Source organism: Poecilia latipinna, unplaced genomic scaffold (genome assembly GCF_001443285.1).
Source record: "Poecilia latipinna isolate Pla-1442-1.1 unplaced genomic scaffold, P_latipinna-1.0 Scaffold377, whole genome shotgun sequence".
Classification (NCBI taxonomy): Eukaryota; Metazoa; Chordata; class Actinopteri; order Cyprinodontiformes; family Poeciliidae; genus Poecilia; species Poecilia latipinna.
This window is the reverse complement of record NW_015112993.1, coordinates 343,946-351,159: the sequence shown is the minus strand read 5'-3', so window position 1 is coordinate 351,159 and position 7,214 is coordinate 343,946. Positions and strand designations below refer to the sequence as shown.

At 38.0% G+C, this 7,214-nt stretch overlaps 1 long non-coding RNA gene across 3 annotated transcripts in view; it reads left to right on the top strand.

The window, feature by feature from the left end:
* Positions 1-7,214, top strand: part of LOC106950095 (uncharacterized) — a 23,709-nt gene that overhangs the window by 7,398 nt on the left and 9,097 nt on the right. The window contains exons 3-5 of one of the 3 annotated variants that reach the window (XR_001425532.1): positions 1,734-3,871; positions 4,243-4,723; positions 5,253-5,259. This is a non-coding gene — a long non-coding RNA (uncharacterized LOC106950095). Of the gene's footprint in view, positions 1-1,733; positions 3,872-4,242; positions 5,358-7,214 lie in introns of those variants that run through there. The other 2 variants (XR_001425531.1, XR_001425530.1) reach the window with 2 other exon arrangements.

The window sequence follows — 7,214 nt, the reverse complement described above, 5'->3', positions numbered from 1 at the left end:
TACACCTTATCATATCCACAAGCAGCAATGAATGTGTTCATTTTTGAAATGAAAACTTGTCTTTTCACTAAATAGATTATATGGTTATATGTCTGAACACAGTCGAGAGTTTTATTGACGATGGACTGTTTGCATTCTTGACCTGTGACTGAATTTCAAGAATATGGTTAAAAAGAACAGCAGATTAATCTCATTGGTCGTCAAGTGCAACATGCTTCATATTTTCCAAAGTCTCTCTCTGATTGGCTGATCAGCTCTCATGATTATTGCTTCTCTGAAACTGAAGACTTCCAAGACAGCTGAGTTCTGAGCGTTCCCATCAACAGGATGCTCCTACTGCTGGCAGCTTTTCATTAAAGCTGCAATAAGTTCTTAAAACTGTCACTATGTTGTGACGGTGTAATATGAGACGCATCGTCTCTGAAAAGTGATCTGACATGTCAATCTATACCGCTTACAATGTTTCAGTGTTTCTTACAACAGTAAGCTGTAAGGGACAACTTACTGCTTACAGGAAAACTGTTTATCGATGGCCATGCAACCTACCCTTAGCATTCACTACAGGCTATGCTAGCTGCAGCTTAGCAGAGAGCAAGGGGAAGCAGGGGAGAGAGGATGAGCAGTGCAACACTAGATTTTGATTGACATCACTAAAACCTGCTCCTTGCTGTGATTGGTTGTTTCTAGTTGGCACTGGGAGAAGGTGGAGGAGCTCCATCTTTTTCTCAAAATTTTCTGTCTCTACAAATATGTAAAAAAATAAAATAAAAATTATAAAAGTTACATACTGCAGCTCTAAAGGGGCAGTATTGCGTGAAATAAACCTTTTTGAGCTTAGTATCATGCCATAATGTTGTTGTTTCATTTTAAAACATAACTGGAGTGTTGCTTTGATTCTTTCATACATGTTTGAGAAATCCTTTAATCTCCATGGCAACCACTCGAGAACAGTTGCTCTCACAAAGTACCTCCTATTTTCACAAAGCTCCACTTGGAACTTCAGCCTCTAACCAAGCTTCTGCCTCACAGAGCAACCTGCCCCCACTCAGCTCCTCCAGACTAGTGCCAGCAGCAGTTAGCAAACACCTGGCTGAACTATGAGTCTACTTCTCAATCCAACTCTCCAAAGGACTGTTGTAAATAGGACAACGAGAAGCTAGTTTATGATGATGCACTGAAGGCCGAGTGTCTGACAGAACAGGAGCTTTGGAAAGAGACGGAGGCCAGTTTTAAGGTGTCAAAATAAAGTCAAATTTCTTTTAAGTTATATTTGATAAATTTTATACAACATTATAACAAGTGAAGATAAGTTAATTGATTGTTCTATAAAATACCATTGTGCCTGGAAAATACATAATGCCACCCCTACAAGTCTCAGTCCAATATTTAATCAGTTGACCTGCTCTATTTGTTCTGGACTGATCTGCTGTCTGCAAAGAGCCTGATTGCATTTAACGTGGAGATTTCACTGAACTCCTCTCAGTCTAGTCAGCAGCGCCCTCTGCTGGGCAGACAGTAAAAATAACCTTTAGAATTTCAAATTATACGTCATCAGTCAGAAAGCAACTCAGAATAATGAGCACTGACAGATGAGCTCAGCTGAGTAACCCTCAGCAGTTTACATACACAGACTCCTACAGCTCCGGGTCTGTGTTTCTCTGATTTTTATTGGCGGAGTAAATTAGAGTATTACCAAACTCTCCAGCTCACTCTGTTCCTGCGTTTCTGTCTAGAACTGGGTGGACTCAGGCTAAAAGACGACTCTCCATCTGCGCTGGACGTTGGCACATCCAAGCGCTCTCGTCTGGTTCCTCTTCCTGTGGGCAGCTCTCCCTCCTCTGCTTCAAGAGGACCTTTGGCCTTCAGTGTTGTACCTTAACGTGAGAAGATGTGCCACTTCTCAGCACCATGGAATGTCTGCTGATTGTTATTTTGTGTCACATCACACTCATTAAGTTTGTAGGAACGACCTCTGGATGTTTAGAGAAAAAACTGATTCTATTGTAAGAAACTCAGAAACTCCAGAATCAAACCAGTATATATGAATGGGGGGATTAGCTTTCAGAAGCTGCAATACTTATTTTAATGTTTCATTTTTGTTTCAATGCCTTTTTATTGTGCAATGCCATAGGGTACTGTTTATTTTAATGTATCGGAAGTGATAAATGATGCTTTTTAAAAAAAACATGTCTGTTATTGTTGCTTTTTTTATATTGAAGATGTCATCAATCTTTTCACTTGGATGTGAAATATGCAGGAAAATATGTGATTTGATAAATTTAAGCACAAAACTGTTCTCTTGACAGTGATATTTATGTGGCCACAGAGATACTTATGGAGGGCTGGATTTTGCCCCCATGCCTTTAGTTTGACTCATGTGTCCTACTCCTTTGGGTTTGTTCATATTTTACATGGCTGGTCAGAGAGAGCAACCTTTCCATTCAAAGAGCCACTTTTGCCCCTGCTGTTACAAAATAAAACTCACCTAGAGCCACAAAAGACAATTTTCTAAATATGTACTGCATAAAATATTTTAATATGGAAGCAGTGAAAAACTAATGCCCCTTTTTCACCAGCCACCACCTCCAGGCGCTATGTGCTGTGCTTCGTTACATGCATCCTAACGCGAGTTGTTGTTTTTCTGATACAAAAGAACAAGAGAGAGCTGAGCTATTTTTTTTATAGCCTGATTGCGATTTTTCTGAGACTTCAAGAAAATGTGGCAGTGGGAGGAAAGCAGCGATGTGGTGAGGAAGAGCTGATCTCTGCCTTGCAGCGGGAGCAAAGCAGGTGGCTCAGGTGCAGGTGAGCTAACAATGATTGTTGTATTAAACTACTATAAAACTTGTAATAGTGCCAAATATACATGAGCTAATGTTAATCGCAGTGTTGCAAATAACTTAAAAATGTCAGAATTAATTCATAATATATTACAATGTGTTTTCATGTTGGTAAACTGCAGACCATCGTGGTTCTTCGTGCTCCTCTGAGTTGTAGGATGTCTCATCAGTCTCCGTCTTCCTGCCAGTCGGTGTTTACCTTCAGGATGTCCAGAGACCTTCACCTTTCTGGAGTAGGAATCACATGAGCTCAATATGCTGATGAAACATTTCTGATAAAAAAAAAATGTGTCTGATGTTCTTACAGAGTTGAAGTGCATTAACAATCTGTTGTTTTTAACTTCTCAATACGTTTAATTATGATTCACCTGATGTCCAAGTTATACTGAGAACAAATAAAGCTTTATTCCTTCTAATCTGACTGGTTCTAGTTCCATATTTTCACATTTTGCACACTAAGAATTAAAAGTTTAAACTCAGTCTTAATTATCACTAATTAAGGTTACAGGTTTTAGACACATTTTCTCGCTTTCTTGCATTGAAGATTCTGCAGGAAGACATAAACATTGAGTGGATAGAATGATGATGTATAAACTAGAAACTAATAAACATGATTTGTATTTTGGGTTCTTGTTAATAGCAACCCTGATAATAATGTCAAAATGTTTGGTTTGCTGAATAATGTATTCAGTTTTGGATGCCGTCGTTGGTAATCTACAATGTTAAGTTCAATTAAACATTTATATAATATATTTTCACTCTGTCTAAAGCTCCGCACATTTTGGGAGGATTATATTAGGACCTTGATGCCATATAAACTACAATCTGTACAATAATGTGTTGGAGTGAGCAGAAATAGAGAGACTTCACTGAGACAACTTTTATTTTTCTTTTGTCTCAACTCTCCATAGAGCTCTGCCATCTCAGCTGGTAGCTGCTTCCTCCTGAAGGAGATCCAGGTGTTCTGATGGTTCTCCTCATCGTTCTCCATCATGTCAGCCATGTTGCTCTCCTTCTGCTCCCTGGGAAAAGTAATTAGATATTATAGCTTATAGCACATAAATGTAGATAAATAACAGAGTTACTAATGTGGAAGTTACATACACATAAGAAATTATTTAAAACGGACATGTTACTTTATACATACAAACATTTTTTTTTTACCATCCAGCCATACAGAATTATAAATAACTGGAATAGTTATGTAAATTAAAGACAAAATGTAATTACCTGTAAGTTTTAGACCTATGCATGCATACAGCCGTGGATAAAATACCACTATCGTTTTCTTCCGGTTTATTGTTCATTCTACAATTAATAATTCATAACAATTTGATTAGAGAACTGATATCTAGCCATTTTACAATAGGATGTCATATAACATGTTTTATTATCTCACAAGGGGGGAAACTCGGATGCAACAGCAAAATGATAAACAATCGAAGCACGTAGATTCACGCAAAGATAAGAAACAAGTGAAGGTAACATGTATAATATTACAATTATTTATAATTGTAATGTGCAACCAGTGTCTTTAGAAAATGCGCATGTTGTGTTTGAGCAATAAAAATACAGCAGACTTTGTGTTTTAAATGTCTTCCATGACATGTATGTATGCAACCTTAAATGTAGTAAAAACCAGACGGATATATCTCCAAACTGCTCACCTGGCTGGAGAGCAGCAGCGGCGTTAGCTGCGTCTGAGTCGGTGTTCACCGTGAGGCTGTGTCGGCTCCGAAGCGGCTAACGAGGCTTTCCATTCTCTCCACTATGGTGACAAAAACGACTCATGGACCTTACCAAGCCCCTCCCAGAAACGCCCCTCGACAGTCCCACATGGCTGCATGTCTCACAAACAAAGCGTCGCGGGGCTTAGTTTCTATGTCATAGTTCATGTCATCTTTTTTGGACGAAATCAAGGTGTTTGAGCCACGCGATGCCTCCAACATTGTGCGCGTCACAGGGAAATGCTATCGGTGTTATAGATCAACTGGTGGCTAAATCAACTGGTTGAAACCTATGCGCACCGCAGATGTTTCTAAATTGTAGGTGGTTGTGTCGATGCCTGTTGAAAAATGCTACTTGCGTGAAAAAACCGTTTGCAAAACTTTACTATAAATCCCATTGGACGCTTATATGTTTAATGTTGCATGTGAAAAGTATCTTTCAAAACAATTTTCTAAAGAACAGCATTCATTGCGCTTCGAAAACCATAACCAGATCAATGAATAACACAATCCCATTCACTTTCAGGTTCACCAGAATACAATAATTCTAACTCATGAATAGCCACAATGTAAACCCAAGTGGATAGTTTCTGCTTTTTGTAACCAGCACTGATCAGAAAAAAACATTGTAATTGACTATCAAGTACCTGTTATGCGAGTTGCTTACATTACAGGTAAGCAAAAGGTAAATAGTAAGTGTCGCATTATTTAGCGACATTTACTACCCAGAGTAAGTGTCGCTAAACAATGAGGTGGTTGTCATCATATTTAATAAAATTTAACTCACATACCTGATGGTGTTGCTTGTGGTGTTTACGTGTCCAAATAGAAAGGAATATCAAGTAATGTCGATAAGTTGTACTGTAATAAAATCTCATGTAAATGATATAAAGTTAACAGCTAATGTAGTTGATGGTGATATCCAAATTGACAAGCCGAAATTATAATAATAAACGTTCCGACAATACTGTCAGATATTGACAGACTATGAACCATATCTACAGTATTTGTCCGTGTGTTCTCTACTTGGAAACAGTTTGCAAGTTGTTGACGAAGGGAAATAAAATTAAAAACAGAACGAGCCGCATGAAGACAGTGACAGCCAAACGGGGTCCTCAACGCAGATGTTTGTAAAAAAAAATTAGGTGGCTTTGTCGTTTCCTGATCAAAACGCGACAAACGTAAATAAACAGATATGAAAATATCCCTACTTTCTCTAAGAGCTCTTCAAATCATAATGATATGAAGGAATATTGAAGAATGCATTAAAAGATCACTAAAATATACCCCACTTCAAAGGAGACTGTACTAAACAGAATTTGTACTACCACCCAACATTGTTAGAGTAATGACGATCATTTTACGTCTTTTCAGTCTTATGTTGACTGACATGGTCTGCAAGCATATCAATAAATAAAAAGTTATATCATGCAAACTAATTCATTGCTCATTTAATGGAAGCCACATTATTTCGTCTGCACTTTAAGACTTCACTCGGCTGCAGAAGCAAAGCTGTGCAACTTCGTAATCTGACAATATTCTTACAGTTAAAGTTTGTCGGGCAAACCTGTTAAACAACACTACCTCCAAAATGTTGGCAGCAAGTGAATTATATTATTTATTTTTGTAGACAATAAAATAAACTGGTCCAAAAAGGGAAACAGACGATGCTAACTAAACTCGTACCAGCGGTCGCTGAGTTCTGAGAACACTGCTTTAACCATTAAACTATGACGAAAGCTTAGAGACTGATGTTTCTACCCGTCATTGTCATCTAACAGACATCCCGTGCTTTAGGAAGGAAACCTGGATTAACTGGTGGCACTTTCAGAATCTCAGTTCGAGTGAAGATTTTTAAAGATTTTTAACCTGTTTCTGATGTAAAAGTATATAAGACAATTGTTTTTTCAGCGATGTCTCATATAGTTGAGAATTAGGGTCACTATATGAAAAGAATAAAGACGTTTAGTTAAATTACGAGAAAAAATATCAACAATAAGGAAGAAATGACACTGCCACATAGATCTGCGGTAGCCATGTCTTCTGTGAATGAGCTAGGAAATAAAGTGTAGCATTACAGAACAGTTAAAAAGGAGGAATATGTGGAAAAACTACACAGCCAGTCGATCTTTTTAAACATTTTATTTTTAATCCCAAGGCTCTTCAACATTTATGTCGGCTTTCCGGGATTAATCTTTGCTTTGAGATCTGGTCATGCCACATCGAGATCTATTTCGATCTTCCTTTGACGAGTTTCAACCTCTGAAGCAACACATAAATCAGGACAGGTTCTGCGTAATTTACATGTTTTGATGATATTGCAAATGAACTTAAAAAAAAAAAAAGGCAACATACCATATTAGACCAATGAAGTCTTTCCATTTAATTATTCCCGAGATTTTAGTGGTTGTTTTACGGAATCGGATAGTATTTTTGCAAAGATTTGTAGTCCTTTAAACTTATCGCATTGTTTACTTCCTGGTTCGGTAAAGGGGTCCTAAAAAGCAACGCCCACAGAAACATCAGTCTTTTCCAGCTGCCACCACCAGTTGACTTAGCCACCAGTTGATCTATAACACCGGTCGATGAGGAAAACAGCAGATCCTCAGCATAAATATAGCTGTGGACAAGATCAGTTCTTGCAAGG